The sequence below is a fragment of the Neodiprion pinetum genome, chromosome 3 (assembly GCF_021155775.2).
Source record: "Neodiprion pinetum isolate iyNeoPine1 chromosome 3, iyNeoPine1.2, whole genome shotgun sequence".
In the NCBI taxonomy this organism is placed as follows: domain Eukaryota; kingdom Metazoa; phylum Arthropoda; class Insecta; order Hymenoptera; family Diprionidae; genus Neodiprion; species Neodiprion pinetum.
In genome coordinates, this window is record NC_060234.1 from 22,490,169 (window position 1) to 22,515,341 (window position 25,173).

The 25,173-nt window shown below is 41.6% G+C and overlaps 1 protein-coding gene across 4 annotated transcripts in view; it reads left to right on the forward strand.

The window, feature by feature from the left end:
- The window catches only part of zfh2 (Zn finger homeodomain 2), a 210,535-nt gene that overhangs the window by 32,606 nt on the left and 152,756 nt on the right, over positions 1-25,173 (forward strand). For 2 of the 4 annotated variants that reach the window (XM_046615738.2, XM_046615740.2), the window contains exon 1: positions 6,425-7,216. The exons of the other annotated variants lie outside the window; for them this stretch is intronic. The gene's annotated coding sequence lies outside the window, so the exon portion shown is untranslated. Of the gene's footprint in view, positions 1-6,424; positions 7,217-25,173 lie in introns of those variants that run through there. 4 annotated transcript variants of the gene reach the window in all.

The window sequence follows — 25,173 nt, forward strand, 5'->3', positions numbered from 1 at the left end:
TTTGTCCTGCTCGGAAAAAACTGATCCCTTTTGTGGAATTTTCAGGATCCAATCCCGGATATTTATTGGAAGCCTTTCCAACTATTGGTTCCTTTTTAGCAACGTAGAAATAAGATTGAAGGTCCTCGTGTCTAGCAAAAAATTTCCTCCAATTCATTGGAAAACCATTTGGGACTTAAACGATATGTTACATATGCGCGAATCGAATCACTCAGAATTGAATCGGTGGGAATTTATACCAGTCGAAATTTTTAATTGCTACAGACTTCGAATTATCGGGAACTCCGATGAATCGTTCATTCGATCGATCGATTAATCGACCTTTACGATCATCTTTTTCAGATCGATCGATGAAAACTCCTCCGTGTATCTTTTGAAATCCTTGAATACTTAAAAAAATTTTTGAAATCCCATGGAATCATTTGAAATTTTGAGAAATCTGATGAAATCTTTTGGAATGCTCTGAAATCGTTCGAAATTATTTGACATCTTTGCATTATTCTAAAATCTTGTGAACTCTGAAACCTGTTGAAATCCTGAAACGTTAGAATCAGGTGTACACCAAAATTGACGAGTGATTAACCTTTCTAATACAACATACAATTTTGACCATGGGGAATTTTGACGCGCACCCCCAAAGCCGCTGCTTGCTTACCCAGCTCGAACTCGACGTACACATAAAGGGGGTGAGTGGGGGATGTTTTTGCGCTCGAGCAAATGATCTCCCCGAGCGTAAAATCGAGCGATAGATTGTCGGGGGTTTGCCGGGTCTTCCCTGGCGAAGCGCGGCGCGGCGATAACGCCTGGATTCCAGGGGTCCTTCATCCCCTTTCACCCCGCGCCGAACTAGAGTAGTAAGACTATTTCACGAGGAGGAGGTATAAGAGAGTCGGGCGAGCAGCCAGCGTCTCACACACGCGAGGATACCGCTTCTCCTACGGAATCTCCAAGGGGTAGTTGCCACGGCCATTAATTCATCTGCTCGTTGATTGCCTCTCCCTCCCTCTCTCTCTTTCTCTCTCGGCACTCTCCTCTAATTAATTTCTAACTTCGATCCGCGCCACGCGAGCTTGTACGATATGAGAGTAATTCCCGCTATTTTTGTTATCCGCGGTATTTTCCACCCCGCGGATTCCGCGAGGGATTTCCAATGCACTTCCAGCAATTCGAACGCCGCCGCGCGCTTCGTAATTAGTGCGCAATAAACCCCGGGCCGGATAGCAGAGTGCCTGCGCAAACTAGAGACGGATGATCTCGACTCTGTTCCAACAAGATCGATACGAGGGATCTGGGATACCGATCTTTCGAATCGATTTTTAACTATTTCGATTTTGCATTATTCGATATTTCTTGATACCTCGAATCGATTCGTCGATTCTAACAAATTCTAAACGACTTCCAGTTCGGCAGTTCTCACTTTCTATTCGCAAACTATAAACGAGTTTGGACGCAGGAACTGAAATTTTCGCGAGTGATGCATGCTGCAAATTATTAGTTATACGTGCGTAGAATTAGTCTGCACGGTAGAATTACTGTTTGACATGCATTGGTTTTGGTACGTGTATATTTAACCTCATATACCCTGCAATTAAGAAACTATATTTCAATTGTACTTTTACATTTTAAGGTGAAATTGCATATCATTAGTATTCGCAAAAACAAACGATCGTTTCATTTTTGTAGGATCTTGTAAAAAATGAAATACTACTTCGAAAATCATGTTTCATTCGCTCATCGTTTAAAAGAAAAAAACCGTTTTAAAAATAACTCATGATTTTTCACTATTACGATTTTTCAGCAACCGATTCGGAAAATCGGTTATTTTCTCAGGATCGAATGTCTTCGGCGAAATTGCGAGTTTCAGGTACCCGCGCAGGGCACGTTCGTGTGCGCAATAATTACGCGCTTATGCGTTCGTGAACGCGACCCGAAACGGGACGGCGAATAAACGAACGAATGAACGAACGAACGAACGGTCGGTCGGTCGGATGGATGGATGGACGGACGGACGGACGGACATATGGTCGACTGCCTCGGCCGATTAGACACATTTGCATCACAATACTATACTCGGCCCGCCATCCACCACCACCACCACCACCACCACCACCACCACCACCACCACCACCGCCGCCGACCGCTTTATTGCACGTCTGTGCCGGGTATTAAACGTAGTATGCGCCTCTTATTTCGACAGTGTGGTGCCCGGTGATGATTATGATGATGGTGTACGGGCGGATCGAGCTGTGTGTTGGTTACTCCCGGCATGTACGGGGTGGCGGGTTTTATTTCCAAACACGCGATCTTTCGCCATGCGTAAAGTAGGTATATACTCCTCACGTCGATACCTCGTGAACGTTCCGAAGGTATCAATCGTCGCCCACAGCGAGTAAGCGATCCGCGAGATTCGACCGACTTGTAGAATCCATTAAGGCTGCGACCGCATCCGCGTTTATCGTAGCAAAATGAAAATTCTACTCAGATAAAACGAACTTACTCGCAGTTGGGAACATTCGGATTAAGATTCGTGATATCTGACCTATCCTAACTCGACCCAACCCAACCTAATACAGTTGAGAATATTTTAATATTTTGAGATCGATGTTGCCTCAATCATTAATATCTTCAAAACCATTGATGTGGTTGTAATGACAGAATACAAAATAATTAAAATCGGTTCAGTAGTTCTTGAGTTATGAGCGAATATACGTCAGAAAGACTTTGAGTCTTACACGTGATGTATATATGTAGTATGCAAAGATTCACGATTTATCCCAAATATCGTTATATAGTATACACTTTTGTTGGCAAATTTATAATCCATTATAACCTCTAATCGGTGTTTATCTGAAACAAATCGTTGCGTAACATATTTGCAGGAGTCAATTGTTTTCTCGGATTATGTAGACAATTTTCGAGTGCTTTATTCGACTATCGAGGAGGATTGAAAAAATGTTTTCGGAAATTCCTGAATTTTCCAACTTCTTTCAGTGACCTCGAACGATTTTTTATTTTTTTTTTTTTTGTTGCTCGACAGTAATAAAAGATTGTTAAAACTATATCAAAATAGCCTCGAAAAGGAATAATCACCGCATAATCTTTATATTACAATTAGGCTTTACTTTTTTTACACATCTGTATTTAAATATTCGAGTGTTATTCTACAAGATTGGACTTTGATTGGATGAAAATTTGTGTGTTGGTAAAAACATGACAGACATATTTTTTCACTAATAGATGAATACGTGAGTTGCGTTTTTTCTTCATTCTCCACGCAAAACTCCGTGATCCACAAACCGTCGACGAGCAAAGGGCACGACGAAGAATTCCAACGAAAGATACCACAAGTCTTGACAAATTTCCACGATAACTGCAAATCCTTGCTTTTTGGGACACCCTGTGCATGCGTAAACGTGTGTGACCGGCATGCTCTGCGCCTAAGCCCGAGCTAACCCAACCCAGCAGAGGCTCGAACCAGGCTAAACAACACGCGAACCATATAATAGCACTTAACTCGGCAAAAAACGTCGCAGCTTTCGGAAGTGCCTTTGTTTACGCAATCCAAGTGGCGTTGCCACGTATGGTGCATGCGAACGCGTGCTCAGGGTGTTCGGAGCGAAGTAGCCGAGCCAGATTCGCCGTCACGTTCAAACCTTGCCTCGCGGTCAATGTCGGGTACACGTGGAGGAAAAGGGGCTTTTCTTCCACCTGCATCGCAATTTGCCTATTTTGGCCGAGAAACATAGAGGCTTTGCGGTCTGGGCACAGCAGTAGTGAAGCCGGTTTCTCGTCAGACTCGAGAACCGCTCTTATACTCGCTTGGAGTAGGTAATTATATCTCGCGGTTTATCAGGCTTTAGATACAGACCATTGGACTCGTTTCAATCTTCGCGGTAATTTATATACCAAAGATACAGTGGGGTAAAAAGGAGAAGAAGAAGAGGAAAAATAATATAGGAAGAAAAGTTTCGCTTCTTCGAATGTATTTGAGAATTGATCAATTCTTTCTTCATCGTTGATCAATTAGTCTGATTTTTGGAAGATACGTTTGAAAGAAAGTTGTTTGGGTATAAAAGGTACAACAATGTTCCTCAATTCGCGTGTTCAAATTTCAGTCCGTTTTCATCCGAATACATATATATATATCAGGCATTGCACAGTTTCGAATACTTTTTACAGCTCATAAATAGCGAATCGTAACAATTAATTACTTGTCGAGTGTAAAATAATTTATTCCTTATTTTTCAAAGGGCGAGCTTCGGCCGAGGTCGTCGTCCTCGATATCGGATATAATACCGCATAAAGTACAGAAAGTTATAACTATACTTGCTGACGCATACATACGCATACATACATACGTACGTATGTGCATAAGTAGAGACAGAATCACGTATTACTTTGTTGTTCGCGCGATTGTTTGAAAATAATTATAGACCGTGTTCGGCCAACAATAATTATATTTGTCGTAAAATGAAGCCGCGCGAGTAATTGTCGAGGCTACGCGCTTTGATTGCGTCGTTGGCACACACTCGCAACAACACCCAGGTTATACCCACTACTTAGCACATATGTTACAACCATCCCGTACTAGCCACGCGGCTACAATTGCTCCGATTCAATTTTATTGTCGAAATTCAAACGCGACATGCAGGAAAAAAGTTGCAAACTCTTCGTATTTAATTTATTTTCTCGGCACGTATCAATTTTGCTTATTCTCTTACTCTTCAATTATAATAATCGATATTATGTGAACGAATTTTCTGCCGCTGAGATCCACTGGACGTGTGATTAACGTTCTACGATTCTCAGACTCTTACGACAGTTGCGAAGTGTCGAAAGAAATTAGCCGTATACCAAAATACAGCAAAAGAATTTGGAATATTAAAATTCACTGATTTAGCTAAAATTAATTTGCGACTTGAGAAAAAAATGCTTATGTCAAAGAAGAGAATTTTAGTTATAACAATTGTTGCCCGCTATGGCTGAGATTTAGCTTCGCCAAGTCACATTTATCGGGATTGAATAAATATTTTAAACGTCACGAAAACAGTGAATTTACTACTGCGGATTCATTAAATATTTTTTCTCAATTAAGTATCAATGTATTTTTCATAGAACGATATTCGTGCCGCGGGGTACTTAAATCGCGACAAATACTACGACATGCCATCGCGTCAAGCGAAGAGCGAGTGTGTCCGAATTGTTGTGGATAGAATCGAACGAGGTCGATTAGTGCTGAATTGACACCGAACAACATCGTAGTGCTTTAATTATTTCTTATTATCGTTGTTACTTATATTTCGCTTCTCCGCTCTAAGACACGTATTGAAAAAAGCGTCTAGTCAAATAAGAGACGTACATACTGCATAAACGTAACTCAATCTATAAATTATGACGAATAACTGAAAGAAACGGTGACATTTAGCAGGCTAAACGATCGACTGCGCGTGCGCAAAATAATCGAATTCGATTGGTCGGCAAGATGCTACCGCGCAATATTTACGTCTGCAAGACAGGGTAAGTAACGTACTCGAAACTAGTCACGAGATGTCAAACTCTCTCGCGTTAAGTGGTGAATTGTAACAACGTCGCTACGATGACTCGTAGCAGTCATCGACCTTCGGTCAACCGACAATAAAGGTTTACCAAGTTCACCCAAATTGCTGCACGAATTGTTCGTCATCTGTTTAGCCTAAAAAAAAAAAAAATTGGCACCACCGACATAACCTCTAAACAAGCCGCGTTTGACGGCTGAAGATTGAGGTGGCTGGCCTGCGCGAAGATCCGCCACAGCTCGCGCATGCGCAGCCGCACACTAGATCTGTCAAGTTTCACAATTTCCTCCCGTGTAACAGTTCGAAAATCGTCGACGCCATCGCTCGGCGCAGAATTTCGCGAGCCTCCAAGAAACCTCCGATTCGAATTGCGGGGACCTTCCGGCCCTTAACTGGAAATACAGGTCCGCTAAGGCCCCACACAATGGGCTAACGAGGATCGGGGGCCGCGAGGTGGCAGGCAGGTACCCTCGTATGAAAATTGTACACCTCGCGAGGTGACGTCACGACTCCGAGGCGTTTGTTTAACGAGTGTGTCCAGGCGGCGGCGGGCGCCGGGGCGGGGGGGGGGGGGGGGGGGGGGGGGGGGCAGACGGCAGGCGGCGGCGGGGGAAACGGCTAGAGGGGGACAAGAGAGAGAGAGGGGGCGTAGTAGTATCGTGTCGGACGCTGGACGAGGCGCACGCTGCCCGCGCGGACCACGCGGCTAATTGCGAACGGGAATCTCCGCGATTACTCGCCCTCTTCATCCCTCCCGATCCGCCCTTCCGCCTATCCCCCCCCCCCCACCCCCCCCCCCCCCCCCCCCCCCCCTGCCCCGCGAGGCGAAAACCCCCCCCCCCCCCCCCCCCCCCCCCCCCCCCCCCCCTGCCCCGCGAGGCGAAAACCGCGAGTGACGCGCGAACACCCCTTTCAGAGAATTAGTAAGAGAGGCGGGAGGGGGAGAAGAGACTTGTGTCGAGAGGGGAAACGGCGCGGCCACCCAACCTTGCGTCCATCCACCCGCCTACCTCCGATTCCTCGCGTTAAACGACCACGTGACGGACCCTGCTACCGGCAGTACGCCGTCGATCTTCCCTTCCTCTCGACGCGATCAGCCAGCCACGAGCATTACCCGGCAATGTCCTACGTTATCCTCGGAGTCAAGTTCAACCGGTGTATGTACAACGACTCGTCCGACAGCGTAAAAACACAACGGGTCTAATCTCTTTGTTGCACGAGACTCGGTTCGAGAAAGGAAAAAGGGAAACGGTCGGCAATCCTTTCGAGTGAAGTTTTTTTCGGGCTCACCTCGGCCACGTGTGCCGCGTGTTTTGGGTGAGCACGTGTTCGCCGGCCTAGGCCAACGTGCCTTCCGACCTCTGAGGAAGGGCTTCTGTTTACAAAGCCGAGTTTCTACTATCCTCGGAGAATCGTGTGTATGCCTGGTTTGTGCGTCGCGCAGGCTCGAAACGAGCATGATCGAATGACGATCGTACCGGCATCGAAAACCGAACGGACCCTGCAGTTTACTTCGATCTACGTACGCGGATGTTTCTACGCGCAGGTGTGAGTGGTGAGTGCAGGGCTACGTTGGAAATGTGTGAGAGTGCGTTCGAGACTATTTGCCATTTGTGCAAATACCCGGCGCAGAGTTAATCGGTAGCAGTGGACGAAACGAGGTGGGTATTCGTTATTGTGAGAAGGCCGGTCGCGCTGTGCGTATATCTTGGAACGAACGGATCGAGGGACCGAATTCCTTAATTCCAGTAATTACGTCTCCGTTGTAATTAGCGCGGGGTGCAGGAGACAGCCGGATGTCTGCAAGGTGCCGGGCAACTGGCCGCGCGGCTTGGCAATTAATAATTAATAGCCGGAGGGGCGTTAATTAATCGGGCATACGCGTCGCCTCTCCGAGTTTATGCCCGAGCCGCTCTGTGCCCGTGTGTTATACCGGACGGCCGTCAAGACGACTGTTGTACTAATTACAATTTATAATTAACTAACTTTTAAACTACGCAAGGTCCCGCGGCGCTACATTGCTCGACACGCTCTTGCCTCTCACCGCGTCTTTAGTTATTCAGGGTGATTCTCTCGCAGTTTTGGCCGAAGGGGTTAATCAATCGCTTGCTCCCAAGGGAGGTCGAAGTGTCTTTTCAATTTTATAGGGTGCAGCTACGGTTCGAAGCAGAGTTCTTTACTCTTCGAAAATGGAAAACTTTCCTCGCCTCCAAAAATTTTAGAAACATCCAATAACGACGAATTAACGGTTGGATACGATGTCTATTCAATCGTCGTAACTCGCACGGCTGAAGTTGGTAACGTCACCGTATCGAAACGTTGAAACAAGAATTACTATTTTGCACCGATAGAATAACTGTAAGAAGCTGTATTTACGAAATGTGAGTTTTTTTCATGCTCTGTTAACGGTTTCGAAATAACAAGTTTTTCTAAAGATGGATCGTTACGGTATGGTTACAAACTTCGGATTGATAAGAATTCAATATTTCATATACTGTCGCATACCGCCTTGAGTAATCTAAAAACAACAAATTAATAGTTGGATCTAATATGTATTCAACCCTTCTAATTCACCATTTTATATACTCGAATCGTGAACTTCGTTCGATTACCTTTTCGGAAAAAATCGGTATTTCACAAGCTTAAGAAAACCTAGTAGACAAGTATTCCTGTGTACCGTATCAGTTCGAATTTCGTTCGATTCCAATCTTACGATTCTGCTCGATAAGGAACGGATCGACCCGTGTTCTTTATTTCTGTAAATATTTCAAAAAGAAATCTAAAGTCACCGATTCTCATTGTCAAAGGATTTCTTCGAGCCTGAATTGCCTTGTAAGTCGATGCCTTCACCTTTAGCAATCACCGAGTAATTACTTTTACGTGGGTACTTAGCAATCGTCGATCGATTATCTCTCAATTATTTTCAACTTCTTATTGCACCTAGGCGCTCATTGCCAACGCTCTAGTAAAATACAGCGGTGAAATCATCATTCTGAGACGGTGTATCGAACGTACACATCGTGAACTTGTTCAGTCGAGTACCGAGTTGCACAAAAAACTCCCGCGATTCTTAGATCTTTCAACTTTCTTCCGATACCATTTCACACGAGACTTCTACCTGATCCCAGCTTTACTCTCGGTTATAATTGTTATAAATTTGCTTTTCGTTTCAATTTTATTTTCAATCAAATTTTCACAGTGCGTGTAGCGAACTGTTCGGTCACGCGTTGGAAAAAAGTAAATAGAAAAAGAAGATTTTCACTCGACGCTCGCGTAACGAATACGTGTATCAGCCGTCGATCCGTGTCGATCCATAAATTTTTAGTATGCAAGTATTACAGCTTCGTGTTCTTTGTTTTTGTTTAAATAAAAAACCTCAGGCGTATGTACAAGATTGGTACATTATATACCCATACCTAGGTATATAATATTGTCTCGAAATCGTTAAAGTTACATCAGTCTTGTGATAATTCACATGCATGATCATTACTGGGTCATTTCACCGTAGGTGAACATACCAGCCGCCGCAATGCCTTCTTCCGTCACTTTCCAGCATATCGTCATCTCCTTCTCCCCGTTTTACTCCCTCGTCGTAAGCGTATGCATGCGCACAGGCACGGTGTGAATATTACGGATATACACGCGCCTGCACTTATCCGCAGAATTATATAGTCCAGCCTATAAGCTATGCACCTGAATTAATTGCTCGTAATTGTTCAACGCGCCTTGTACCCACACACGTGTACCATTCGTATATATTTCTTAACACCGACGTGATCACGAGTCTCACACGCAACGTGATCGTAGACCCGTATATACGTATACATATATATATATATATGCTTGATAATTACACGTGTCAGCACTGGTTCAAATACAAATTTATGTTCTTTTTTTTCTCTCTTCTTGAATCTCTGCAATTGCTGTGCCGTGTAGTTTAATTAATGCTACAGGATAATTTTCTTTTATTTCGTTATTTTTTGCATTTTTTTTTTTTTTGTTTTAGAGATTAATTTATTCGAAGCTAGCGATTCGTACAACGACAACATGAAAATAAAGGTTATGTGTATAGTGGCAAAGCAGTTCCTACAGGCCGGATGACACGGGCCAGTCAATAATTGATTAGTTCCGTATCGATCGGTCTGGGATATTTGTTACAATCGGTATAAATACGGAAAAAAGATAGGACAGAGAGAGAGAGAGAGAGAGAAAACTACCACCACCACCACCACGAGTGCGGAGTGAGAGGGAATGAGGAAAAAAATATATATATATTCTATATTCCTCTGGAAATTACGGTCATTAGAAGAGGTCTATACTACCCGCAGGGACCAGACGTCGAGTAATCGAACAGAAAGGCCCGAGAGAGAGAGAGAGTGAGAGAGAGAGAGAGAGAGAGAGAGAGAGAGAGAGAGAGAGAGAGTTAGGGAGAGGGGGGCAAGGAGAGTGAGAAATGAAATGAAATGATAAATCGGCGCGAACTAACCCGCGCGTAAGACGTAGAAACACGCATTAGTGTGCAAATGAAGGAGTTCCACGCGCCCCGGCGAGTTCAGCCACCCTTGGCTTCGAGGGATGTCTAGCCATCGTCGGGGAAAAAAGTAATCTGCTCCTATTTTTTCCCCACCTTCTCTCCTTTCGCCGATATATCGCATATCAGAAATTGATTGTTCGATCGGTCGGAGTCTCAGAGGCTGAATTGTTTAATTTTTCTGAAATTAGAAAAGAAAAAAGCAAAAAGCAAACCCATAATCGTAATTTTGAATTGTATGCAAATCTAACGAACATTTTTTTCAATGAGTTTTGATTCACGCGTTGTACCGAACTATATTCCGTAGTATGAAAATATATGGACGTAGAAGAATGAAATTGTATACACACGGTGGGTAAGGATTGTTTGAGTCAGATGATATTCGTTTGATTCAATCAAATGCTACAGTCAAGTGCGGCGAGAGAGACGCGATACTTACTTAATTCAAAAATATACTTTTGTTGGACGACGTATTTCTGTCAAGTTATAATGTAGAATTGAATCAAGCCGTTGAATGATCGTGCTGACTATCGATTTATTCAAGGTAATTCGGCGCGAGTTCCTTGAAGTAATTTAAATTTTGTATAATTATCAAGAAAATGTTTGATCGGAATGACTAAAAATTTGATCGAACGTACCTCGAATCATTTTGTTTTGAAAATATGAATTCTTCGTATTAAAACAAATTGAGCTTGCTTTATTTCATGTTTTGTTGAGTCAAGAGTTCAATGATTGAAACAATTAATGAAAGTTGTTGCCACGAAAATCTTTTGCTATGACTCTACATCAGAGTTGTTCAAGCGCGGAAAATGTATTCTTCGAATGATATCATTTGTAATTCTAATGACTCAAACTTTGGACGGTTTTCCCCGATAATTGTTAGGTGATACCCGAAAACTTATTGTCGCATATGTAAAAGTATAAATTGAACATGTGTCAATAGTTTTTGTTTATTTGTAGTCAATATTAATTTCTATAACTCGAAACTTGCTATTATGCTTTCTTCGTTTGCAGTAATATGTCTGATAACCAATTTATCTACCTACCTACTAGTACACTGATGTTTACGACGAATATATTCTCTACTTGTTTCAAAGCTCGTGGTGTTTCTTTTACCTCGTAAACGATTTATTGCAACTTATTCAACCGGTTACGCCAAACAAGCTCCGGTTAGATCAACAAAGTATGACATTCAATCGAGGTAAATTTTTTTTAGGCCAGAGTCATGTAGGCACTCGCTTTATTTGAACTACCTAATTGTTTCCGTCGACGAATTTGCGACTTGAAGAAAGAATACTTAATACTTCAAATGAATTGATATTTAGTCGACTCAGTTTGGAAAACGCATCAAAAAATTTCACGCGATCGCGACAAGAAAGGTTTTCGTTGGATCAAGGAATTCGCTTGACTAAATCACTTTGACAAACCAACTAAATAGAAATTGTCGAATTGACATTATCGTATTTGTAACTAATAAGGGATACCAGATCGAAGCGAATGGACTCCAACGAAATCTATTCTCTTGGTACGAGAATTTCTTTCCCTCCGTGCAGCGGTCAATTGAAGACGTTCGATTATCTGTTAATAAGGGATTTCCGAATTTGGTGAATCTGCTGCGAAAATATAAGGTGAACGAAATAAGAAGGTGGGAAAAAAAGGCTGAAAACACGCACTGGCCAGAGGATGGAGGGTGTGAGTTGTGTGGGTGGGTATTGCGGGTGGGAAATACGTCCGTATATGTATATAGGTATACAGGTATACATTGCAGGTATATAAGTGTAACACAATACCGGGAACAGCGTAGTAGCGCAGCTTGGTGAATTCTATTTTTCTGAATCAATATCATTAATGTAATACAGCGAGGGTGCCCTGATGGAGCCCCGATTACACCCCACTGAAACCATCCCACCACCCCGGATCTCGAACACCCACGCGCTTATACTGATCAAGGAGAATATTAGGTATGAGCCGGTATATGCGAGGAAGAAGCGGGAAAAAAGCAGCTCATTTTTGCTTATCATTGTTATTATTATCATCATCATTTTTTCGGGTTTTCTGTTTTTTTTCGCACGAATCCATCTCATTAGCGAAGAATACGAGGAATGGACAATTGACAAATCATCTTTGATGATTGCGTAATTACATCAGACAGTAATCGAAACGTTTATAGGAACCTTGATAAGGTTGGTTGGCCGGAACTTGATACTCTTTAGTAATTTTATTACGAGGTAGTCGTGAATTGAGTTTATATCAAATTATTGTATTCGTAAGGTGCGAAAATCTCGGGGAAAAATGGGTGCAGAAGATACCGGAGTCGTAGATGCAAGCTTAGATATCTATGCTTTGTTTCGGATCCATAAAAAATTGTCAAACATTTAGTAAATTCTACTGATAACTGTGCAGCGGGACGGTGACAGGAATTAAAGTACGAAAATTGTAGCGAATAATTATTTTAACAACGTAACGGAGTATATAGAATTAACGAATTGATAACGAAACCGATTTGCGTCACACGGATTTCATGTTGATAGATGAAAAAATTGATCTCATTCATACATACGTACATACACATACGTTCATCAGAAAATAATTGGAGGTGATTTTCCAAACTTCAAAACGTTTAGATCTAGTGAAAACTCAACTTTTCATTTTTGGGGTTATTCCAATAACTTCCTTATTCCTCTGAAACCAGAGAAACGAGACGTTGATTCTAATTGGTCACATTTCAGTAGAATCGCATACCGGTCACACAGAGTAAAATTCGACCCAGCTCTAAAAAAGTGACATCCGGCTTCAACGATGATTTCTAAAAATCTAAAAAAAAAAACTATCTACATATTATTCAAGAATCGCCGAAAAAGCTCTCTCAATTTTCCTAACCAAAATTGATTCTTTACACATTGTAAACCATCGTCAAAGTTGAGGCACTAATAGATACTGTACGAGGAGTTTGAAAAATTTGCGGGGTGATATTCACCCCGAGCGGGCAATTGGGGTTGAAATATTGGCCCGTGCTTTCGCACCTCCTAAATTCGAACTGCCGCAGTGCCCGGATTGTATTTCGACCTATCACGGGGGTGAAAGCTGAAGTTATACCGCGTCAGATACGCTGCACGGACAAAGGGGGGATGGAGTTAGCCCTGCACGGCCGGGCAGTGTGCTCGATGTTTTTAATAAGCGGCCTGACCTGTGGCACGTAGCAGATATTACGACGAGACCTTCCCCGACCCCTTCTAGGCGCCGTGCACTACGTATACTCGGTCTAATTAACTCACACCCCCATGTCGCGTATAAGACGGTGTCGTGTCCTCGATGGCACCGCGTAGTTCAACCCCCTCGTGCACCCCGGGGAAGCGGAGGAGGATAGGAGAGATACGAGAGCCGGTCAAGCCGGAAAAGTCAAACCCTAATAATCCGGCGAAAGAATTTCATTATCTTTACCGGAGATGATAATTTACCGGCGTCATTCGTCAATGTTTGCTTTCTTTTTTTATTTATTTATTTATTTTTTTTTTCATTTCTTGACACGTTATGTTAGACTTTTTTTTTAACCACTTCCGGTTTACCGCATAATCATGTCGGATTCGTACCGCGATTCATTCGTTTATTCGTATATCTGAGGCCCGATGGTGAATAAAATCGTCGACAATAGGACAAGATGTGTAATAATATGTACTTGCATGGTTATTATTATTATTATTGCACAGGCGCTAATCGATATTATTTGGTGAATGTGTTTTTGAAATATCGTATAAATAATTCTTGAAACGACGGGATATCCAAGGCTGTGAAATTGCACGAAACGCGTGTGAAAAGTTGTGCAGAAATCGTTCCGAATCGATTCATAGGTTATAACGTCACGATTCGGACAACTATTTTCTTTGGAACTGCGTTTGGATACCGCGAGCTACCGAGCTGAAATTCCGACACATAGGATTGTTTCTTTACGGACTTCTTTTCATCCATGTTGATGATAAATTTGTTAATGCGTTGCGCGGAATCTGATTCCCGAATCTTTCCAGTGACAAACGTAACATCAATTTTTTAAACACTCCCTTTCGCACGCGTATTCACTCACGTTCATTGCGGAACAGTAGGACTAAATATTGAATCTCCAATTCTATTCGAGAACAATTCGTATCGAACCTGAATTCTGGTTCAATGTCCAAACGTTACTTTCGTTTCATGAAAAAAAATAAAGTCCAGGGAAATCGAAGAATTTTTCACGTGTTCGTCGAAGTGGTTTCCTGGCATGGGTTTCTCCCGAGGCCCGGCTGCGGGTGTCGAGAAAACGGTCGACAGACACGAGGGCGAGGGTGAAGACGGAGAAGAGTCACCCTAAAGACGTAGTGTCATCGGCCGCAATTAGGTCGAGCCGCAGGGACGACGTTTGGTCATTAACACGTGTATATAGCCGAGCAAAACCGCGAGCACGTAACGATGCGCCTCTTCTCCAAGATATCTACCTACACCCCCGACGCACATACCGTCCTCTCCTTATTTATTGACTCGTATTACGGTGCCGGGATATTTCCGGCCTCGTAAACTCATCGGCGGATTCGGCCTCTCCGTAAGGGTTGCGAAATATAGATCTCAACGTTTGTTTTCATCGACTACTAGCAACCCGCATCCGAGTTTAGTGTAACAAAATGATAATTTTATTTTAATAAAACAATCTAGCTTAAAGTTGAGAACATCTGAATGAAGATTGATAATCACTGACCTAACTTGTAACCTAATCTATAACCTAACCTAACCTAACTTCTACCTGTAGGAGTTTGAAATCCCGTTCCGACTCGGCCTACAAATATCGTTGTATCCCTAAAATTATAAAAACCATTGGTCTGGTTGTAACGAAATATAGCCTAAACGTGGCCGGAATTTTTAGCTGTCTGCAGAAAAATAGAGATTCGAAATCGGTTCGGTAATTCTGGAGTTTTAAGCGAACATACGAACAGGTTTCTTTGAAGTTCGATTTCTCGACGTCAAGTTTCGCCACCAAACAATTCTGAATCAAGAGTTTTCGAAAATTTTCAAATTCGGAACTTCAACCCCGCCCCAAAAAAACCTACCACCATTTCCAGACAATTGAAAAATCTGCCCGATCACATCTATATATACATAAAACCCTAACCATGATTATTTGAAATAACACCTCAAAGAAACCGGAATGCACGTGTCTTTTTGCACCTTTTTTACAACTAAAAAAAAGTCGCACGCCGCCGCGAGGCGCTCGTCTCGCAGATTTCAACCAAAAATCCTATACATTTACGAGAAAATTTTTTCTAGGGTAAGAAGTTACGTTCATAGCTTCTTCGGGCATGAAAAAAGGGCAAAAATAGTGCCCTAATTTGACGGAATCTAATGTGTACTATATGTGTCAACGGTGGGGGGTGAACGCCTCGGGGGTGACGGACGGCGCCGGCGTTATGAATACATTAGAGAGGCACAGGTTAGGCGGTGTGGATGCTGGATCATGCGCGTGGCATCCGGCTCCACCCTTGTCCCCGTCCTCCGTCTCCCGGACTAATTATACATGCGCTATCGCCGCGAAACCAACCCTCTCCTCTCTCTCTCTCTCTCTCTCTCTCGTTTTCCCTCTCGCCACGGAGGAGGAGGAGCTCTTTCCATCTCGCGATTTCCCCCGCAGGCCTTCCCTCATTTTAATTACTCGTAGGCGTCAACTTGCCCGAGTCGAAACCACCCTTCCTCTGCACTCGGAAGCTGGAACGCCGGCCAATTGAAATCTACCAATCATGAGCCGTGGTCCTTCCACCCCTCACGTTTAATTTTCGACAAAAATGTCATGTTTCCACAGCACGGTAAAATTCGGAGGGCACGTAACGCTGATTTACGTACACGATTTACTCGCGCGAAGGCAAATGAAATTTTGATTTTACGTCTGTGTGGTGAATATGTGGACAGCACTTTTTTGGAGTCAAGCCTACATCAATTTTGGTTGATCTAGTCGAGCATGTTGTAACTCTTATTATCGGATTTGTAAATCTTGCTACAATTGCTGTATATTTAACTCCAATAAAATGCTGTTCATATATTCACCACCGGAGATTCAAAACCAACAATATTTTTTTTCCGCGCACTTTTTAAGCAAAATATCGTTCGCATTACAAATCAAGAGCCAAACTTCGGAAGAAAACTTCTTTCTTCCTTTTCGATTTAGTATATAGTAGATAGTTCGAAAACTTGTCGCTAATTTGTACAATACGCATGTTGCACTAAATGCACTAAATTCTTTTGATATTTCACCGTTTCGTATTATATTCGAGCGCTAAATTTCATGCAAAATTGAAACCAACGTCCCAAAAATTGCACACATGTTTGATCTCAGAAATAACGTTGCGAGCTTTTTCACCATCGGTCGATTTTTTATGTTCTATCACTTTTCTTTTTTATTGATAATAATTTATTCTCACCGGTGACCTGAGAATCGTTGATCAATGATTGATACGTTGTAGGCAGAAAGCTAATCGAAATATGAAAAATGCTTTATGAAAATATCCGGACTATCTAATAAGTTGATTTGAAAAAGATGAGATCGTACAATCTTTTTTCTCTCTATTTATCCTTGCCTTCTTCCTCACCCATAACGCGTTAATTAATCTTCGATATTTCTCCCCCCTCCCCCAGAGAAAGTATTTATATAATACAACAAGTGCCAGTATTTTGACCCTCGACAAATCGAAACGCGTCTTGTACTCGATTTTACTGCCGCTGCAGGCGTCGGTGGGCGATGGGAGGTGGAAGGACGCGGGCGTCGCGAGGAGCAGAGAAGAAGGAAGAGTAAAAAAAAGCAAGAGAGAGGGTGGAAAAAAGAGAAAGAGAGAGAGAGAGGAGCGTCGCGGCGCAGGCCCTATGCAAAATAGGGAAATGGTGGGAGGCCGGCGCGGAAGAGCTTTCCGGGCTTACGGTGAAACAGCCCTCGCTTTCTGGCTCTAGTTCTGTCGTAGCGACCGCCGACGCCCCCTCCACGTCGTCCCGACGCGTTTCGTCGACGTACAAGCCCCGTCGCGTCTTTCAAGTGCAGACGACGGCCAGTGTGTGTGCCCTCAAAACTACCCCCATCCTCCACCTCCTCTTCCTCCTCCTCCTCCTCTTCCTTCTCCATCCTTCATCCAAGCCTCGCATGCCTCGTCATACGCGTCCTCTGCGTTTGCGTTACACGTCTCCATCGTTGCGTCATAGGTAGATATTTTGATAATTATCATCCCCTCGCCGCCTCCTTCAACAATTGTAGCGCGAGAACATTCACGTGTTTCGCTTAGATGCAGACGGATGAGAATTTTTCTTTTTTTTTTTTTTCTTAAATCGTTTTGTTCGTGCAAGTGAAACATTTGATTTGTGTAATTTTTGATGGTTATAAATTATAATCCGCTATTTTGCGGATACGATACAATTCTTGTATATAGATATTCGTTTTCAAAATGATGAAAATTTTTTCAACTTAATATGTACAAACATTTATATACTTGTATGTGCATGCATTAGTGTTGAATGTATTACGCAGATTTCGTGCAATTTGAAATCCGTTGTACTGGAAAGGTCAAATCTTACTCGAGCTTGGAAAAAATTTATACGAATTTTAATCTGAATAAGACAAATTTTCACCGACTACTCTACACAATTTGATGTAAAATTTTTCACTAACTCGCGAATCAGAAAACGAGAAACAATTGCTATAATAATATATCTGTCGTGGAAATTTTCAGGAGACGAAATAAATATTGGTAAAATTTTTACCCGAAAAGCAGATTGAACACAATTTGTGTATTTTTTTCTCAATCTTTACTCCGGCTATAAATTTGTCTATTTGTGATAACGGAGGCGAAAGTTTATCGAGATTGCAAAATGTTACACGAACAGATACGATAAATTACATGTATATCTAACACGTACTCAACGCTGCGTACGAGAGAAAAAAAAAGCGTTGTCAAAGACAAACGAAACCCATGAGTCAGTATTGTAAAAAATTCACTATTCACAAACGGGCCGGCGAATTTTTTTTTTTTTCCCAGTCGAAAAGGAGAGGAACGTGATTGTTTTGTCTAATATTAAATTTATTTTCAAATTCCTCTTCCCGTAGTTCTCTACCTCTTTTGTTTTCTATCACCAGCAAAAATTTGCATTCGTAATTATCCCTCTGGTAATGCGTTGTACGTGTGCCTCACTCGGCATATAACTATATACCTAACTATAGTGAGTCAGTCTGTTTGTTATTAATGACTAATTAACGAATAGCGCGAGATTAACGCGCCCGTCCGTGACGCAATGCAAAGACTCGCATCCCACGATCACATATTGCGTATATAATGCTTCTAAGCCGTGTGTGTATTCGTACGTGTACGTGTTGGACGTACCTGTACCTGACGTGTACAAAATTTCGTAGTGGCATTTTTTCGGTCAATAATTAATTATCGTTAAAAATTTCGTTCGTTGTTGTTTGTTTTTTCCTTTCTTTTCTTTTCTTTTTTTTTTCGCCTCTCGACAAAGTTCGTATTTTTTGTTTTCCTTGCCTCACCGAATCGGCTCATATTTAAATACGGCGATGAGATGCTGCGGCGACGTAATTAGTCGATGAGAGACCGATGTATGTTATACCTACCATTGTGAGTTTACCAATCATCCGAGTTGCGCGGTTCGTGCCTTTATTCACGTTGATTACTTTACGCAACCGTTTAATTAATAATTATACAAATCATCCTGAGCCTGACTGCAGTTCTTTGAATTTGACGTACACTGATTGAAATTAACGTGCGGATGTGTAACCCGCTATACGTATACACATTACACATGCGCATGTACGTGATGAACGTAGAACGACAAAGCGTGATTAACGCAAAGACAAAATCAACGTGAGAAAATTATGATGTATAAATCACGCGAAGATACAATAATACGCTTATTCATAGTTATGTAAATCCTCTTTTCCTCTTTCTTACGATTAGATTCTCTTCTTCTTCCTCCACATCCTCATTGTAAGTAAGATCACAAAAATTAAGTAAACGCGCACAGCTGTACAGGATCGTAATTCCATCTGATAGGTGATATCGGCTGTCTATAATAATATAATATAACCATGGTTAAACTTACACATAAACATAAACAAATACGGCATTAAACCCACTCGTCGTGTAACGCTGCCGAATGTTTATCGCTACGTATAGTTGATGTTTTTTACGTGCCTTCAATTCTAGTGTGCGTCAAACGTGTGGTACGGTTGGTACGTGTATATTACAGATGTAACACACACATGCAATAGTTATCCGTACGATTTCCTAATGACTTTGTCCCAAAGTTCCATTCGATTATATTATACGCCTACGTAAACGGCGCATGAAGGCGAGTCTTCGCGGCTATAGGTTATACGTTATATATCTCTTATACCATCCTCGGCTTCGAAGTGCTAATTAATTAATTGCTCGACGACTCCTTGTCAGCTCGGACTACGGAGATAGATATAATACACAGAAACTTCGAGGCCACACGTGTAATTTTTTTCGTCTCTTGTTTTCTTTCCTTCGGGTGTTTTTTTTTTTCCTATTTTTTACACACATGTATTCTCATCATATTATTTTTTGAAACGCGAGCATGTGTTACGCGTTTTTCCATGCGTCTTTTCCGTGCGCAAAGTACCCGTTTCTGTGACGCTCGAGCGAGGCTGCGAATGCGCATGCGCGGTGTACTGAAAAGACCGATTTCAAGTTGCGCGCATGCGCAGTCGCGAAGAAATCTGACATTACGCGAGCCCTTAGCCTCAATTTTCTGCTTCGTGAAAAAACGCATAACTCTTGTTACGTAAGGAATCGTGTGCAACAAGGAGGCAATGGTTTTTTCGTTTCGCGTATTTGCAATATTCGTCTTTAGCTCACCTACTACTGATATTGCAAACTGTCGCTCAGTCCGAAAAGACCGAGTTTGGCTCCTTGTTACACAACATACTATTTCTCCCCATTTTCTCACCACTCTTTCATCGTCAATATTTTGTCGACGAAACGCGCATGGAGATATTGAATCGACAAGGAATAAAGAAGGAAAAATTAAAGAAAATAACAATTGTGATAAGAAATGGAGAGGAGTGATGAGAATTTTTCGATCTTGAAATATAATTCTCTGTCACTGCAATGTACAGGTTTTTTATTTCGCAATCCTTCTTTTCCTTATTTTTCTGATTTGATTTCTCTTTTTCAAACCAAGGACGAAGAATAAAGAGAGAAATAAGGCTGCATTCGTCGAATTTTATACGAAAGTAATTAATGCATTTACCTGTCGCTGCGATCGTGTCGAATGAAAATTTCTCCGTGACATATACACGCGTATTATTATATGCATGGACGTATAATTAATCAGCGAATAATTAATTCATTGTTAGCATAACAATGCGTGCATGCATTCGTCGTGTTATATCCGTGCATGAGTAGAGGAGGGAGCGTGATACGGAGGCCTCTCGGGCCTTCATAAATTTACATCTCTTAGCCCGTGCCAGAATCATTTTCTACAACGGCTATACGGAGCGAGATAGAAATAAGACTAAATGCAATAAAAGAGACTGCAGCATGTCAAAATGAGAGAAAGAGAAAAAGTGTGCCTGTAGTAGACCTGGAGATGCAGCTGGAGAACGAAAAGCTCGCTCAACTCGAAGCTCATTTCGTTTCACGCGGAAAGCAATGCTGCGTTTTTTTTTGTACAATTTTTAATATCCCTAATTGCAGTGACGAAGAGAACGAAGAAAAATGGTATTCGTTTCTTTGGAATACACAGAAAAATCGAGAAATTTTTAGCTACTTTACTCGTTTATTATGACCGATGTGTTTCTCCAATGCACCCAATGATTTGTGACATAATCACTTGATAAAACGGAAAATTTCCAATTTGGACAGGGGAAATCGGGGAAGTGTTGGGGAATTTAAATTTCATACGGTCAAAAAAGTGTGCGGGTGATCGAAATATCGGTTTTCTTCTTTTCATTGCTGCAATTCCATCAATAATGATGAGGTTGAAGTTAGTTACGTTGCCGTAACGAACCATTGGGGAAAAAATCACTATTTTCTTAATTTTACAATAATTTTAAAGAAACTAATATTTCGAAATCTGAGCGTGTCCTGTTTTATTACGGCTTATTGCATTTCAGAGAATTCCTCAGCATGAATCGTTTCGATAATCGATCGATATTTCCGTATTTCAGGCATATATAGACAAACGATATTGTAGATTCTCTCATAAGACTTTTTACTCTGATCCCGTAATGCTGATTCTAGTTAATCATACGAGTTTGAAGTTGACTACGTTAACGTAACGAAACATATAAAAAAAGTGACATTAAATAAGTTTATTCTTTAAAATATTGATTTAAAAGTAAAATGTTTCGCTACCACTGAATTTCGGACAGCTCTGAAGTTGCGAAATAACGATATGTCCTAAAAATGCATCGTTAAATCAACGTCGCGATCTTCAACCTCATTCAACTGGCTACACTCGAGTATCTGGAACTAATTACTCCAACCACTGTAAATTTTTCGCACTTTCGTTTCACCTATAACATTCAACTTCTCTGCATCACGAGAGTCGTGAAGTAATTTTTCATGTTTTCCATCTCTTCGCGAGACAAAATTGGTGTCGAGGGTCCGAACCGGCTAAATTTCAGTAGAGGATGTTACACCTACGGAACACAATACCTGAGTATATAAACCGCGTGTGTGTTCCTGAATGCCCAAACGTGTTACAGGTAGGCGGTGCAGTTAGAAGAGGAGAGAAATATCAGAATCATTCCTGAGAGAAAGAAAGACGGAGCGAGAGAGAGAGAGAGTGGGGGAGGGGGAGAGAGAGAAAGAGAGGGAAAGAGAGATTGAGATTTTTTTTTTTTTTTTTTTTTCGTTTCTGTTTCTTACGGAGAAAAATAGAGAAAGAGAGAAAGTACGAAGAATGGGGAAGGAGGGGGTGGCAGCGCGTGGGCGCGAAGTAAAACCGAAGGTTCGAAGACACGGTTGTCTCTCGCGCCTCGCCTTGCCAGGAATTAATAAACAGCAACAAATGACTGCCCCCCGTCGCTGTCGTGCCTTCGGGGTCCGGGCATCCTGTCCCCGGTCTGGAAAAGACCGTAAGGCGAGGTCCCCACTTTCGTAATCCTCCCCCCCCCGCCCGCCCCCTTCATCTCTCTTGGTTTAACCGATTTCGTCGCGCTGCTATTCAATTTATAACATGGAATATTTTCAATCGACCACCAACGGACGATGCGATCATGATCCGAACTTCACGCCTTCCCTCGGCATTATCCTTCTTACCTCTTTCTCTCTCTCTCTCTCTCTCTCTCTCTCTCTCTCTCTCTCTCTTTCTCAAATCGGTTTGCATCGTTGGTCATACATATTTTTTTCATTGTTCTTTTCGCCCTTTTTGTCTCGCTGCTTTTCTTGATTCTGTACTTTACTGTTCACCATATTTTGTTGTTCTACACGTCATACGGTGTAACGGTTTTTTTTTTCATTCCCGGTTATTATTATTATTATTATTATCATTGTTATTGCAGGATAACTCTATATATGGTTAACAATTTCTCGAATTGCCAAAATGTTTATTCACTCACGGATAGTTTAATAATAATCGATTAGAATTGCTTTCGAACGGTTTGAAAATTATTCCGAGTTATTTCGAACGAAGTTTAAAAAGTTTTCAGTGATCTCAGGTGGTTTTAAAATGATTGAAAATGATTTGCAACTGATTTTGAAAAGTTCAAAATAGTTGCAAAATTATATTCAGTGGTTTTAAGACTTCTTCAAAATATTGTAAACAGTTTGAAATGAGTTCTAAGAGGTTTCAAGTGGTTTCAAGCAGGTCCTAAGCGATAACAAACGGTTTTGTTGAAATTAATTTCAAACAGTTTGAAACCATTCTAAAGTTGTTTTGAGCAATCCAAGCGATTTAAAACTAATTTCAACCGGTTTTTGAGCGATTGTTAACAAAATCGAATTGCGATTTGAACGAGCTCGTCGATTTGTACGATTGCTTATTCTTGAAAAATCACTCTGTCTAAGATGGTACGAAATTTTAGCTGGTGAATTTTATCACGCGTATCGTCGTCACAATATTTTATCAGTAAACAAGAATGAAGATTTATACATGGTTTTTTTGTTAATTCATGAAAATATTGAAATCATTATACTCTGCTTTTTAATCATATCTTATCACAAAATCGACAAATTTTCGTAAAGCCGTACGGAATATCGTAAAGCAAAAATTCCTCACCGCAGTACGACATATAATGGTATTTCGATACAACGGTCACAAAATTACTTAAATACTCTCGTAACTGAGTTTAAACACTTATTAGGTACCTACAACGGATAAAAGTTCAATAACTTTAGCAGTCATACGTTTTTTACGTCGTACATTAACGTATCGGCATGAATTATTTTTCCGCCTTTGGCAAAATAGCAATAAACACGACGCTTCTCTGCGTGCAGTATAAACGAAGGAATATTTTTCTTTCTTCCGCGCGAAGGTGCTTCTTTATTTTTCATCCTTTATTTTAACGGGAATATTTCCGAGTTGTTCTGCATATTACACGCGGATAAATTTGCGGATGTCAAAATCAGCGGATCGGTAGGTAACCAGCTAAACTCGAATCGCGGTTTATCCGTACGTGCCGAGTATCGTCACAGGTAATTATACCCGCCTTCCTATCGAGCCACCCACCCGTTGCAGTAACGGTATGAAGTAGGTAAGACGGGACCGTTCGTTCGTTCGTTCGTTCGTTCGTTCTCTGCGGCAGCAGCAAGGACCTCGCGGTGTAATATAATAGGACAATTAATCACGGCTTGTCCATCGGTCCCAAGGAAAACGAGACGAGTGACGAGAGACGAGAGACGAGAAACGAGAGAAGAGAGACGAGAGACGAGAGGCGAGAGACGAGAGACGAGGCGAGGCAAGGTCAAAGTCTGGGCACTTCGATTTGCATTTTTAACCGAGCGACGAACTCTCGAGTTGACGTTGGCTCACCGGATGAAATCTCTTCCACTGTACCTACATGCAAACATACTCTATTCGTGTAATTCTCTACTATGCTTACCCGTGTGATTCGACTGTCAATTCCCAGCCGACGCGAGCTTAGAGTCTCGACGCTGCGTCGTCGAACGGTTCTTACACGCAATTAATACAGATCTTCGTGTATTTTTGCACTCCATTAAGAGGTCGCGTGGGTTTGGAAGGCGAGAGGAGAGTATATTTTGTAGAATTTTTTTTCTCGGTGATATAATAAAGGGATTCGTTTATTCGTACTGTTCTGCGTGTAAAAGAACAACATTTGAACGATATTTGGTGAATTTTTCATTGAAAATATTTGAAAATTCAGGAAAATATCCTAGCGGTGGCCACGATTACTCGCGACAGCTTCGTACGAAATGAAAAAACCAGATATTTTGTGTTGGTAGATGAGCATAGCTTGTGATTGAACGAAGGATTTTTTTTTTTCAATTGAAATATGAATTTTTGGCAGAGTTGTGTACAAAAAAGTACGATTTTCGGTAAAACTTACATCGTGTATTGCTTTGTAAAATAAGTTGTGATCGAGGAAAAAAAAATCCACAGTTCAATTACTAGGCAATGCTATTTGGAAGGAGAGTGTAAAGTTTCAATAAGATCGGTGCGTTCGTTTTTGAGAAATCGTGACCACCGACTTCAAAGATATAGTTTTTGAAGTCGATCGAGCTTAATAAGAGGAATTTCCAAAGGCGTTCTCTCCTAGGCTTTCACTCCAATTCGTCTGAAACATTGGGAAAATATTCTTGATATGTTGTACTATTAGACGAAAAAAAATATGTAAAAACGGATTCTTGGAACTTCGAAACACACGTAATCTGAAATTTGAATCTGAACGATTTCTTTCTTTCTCGTTTCAACTTGGATCGCATCGCTAATCAGTTTTACCACGGTTAATACGAGAAGCTATCTTACTTGACTGAAGTCCTGTCTTCTTTTACGCGTCGTAAAGTTGGAAATTCTAAGCAATATTTATAGTATGAACGAGGACCATCTAGATCTGAAAAATGTGTATTTAAATTCGTGCATATGTATTTCTGA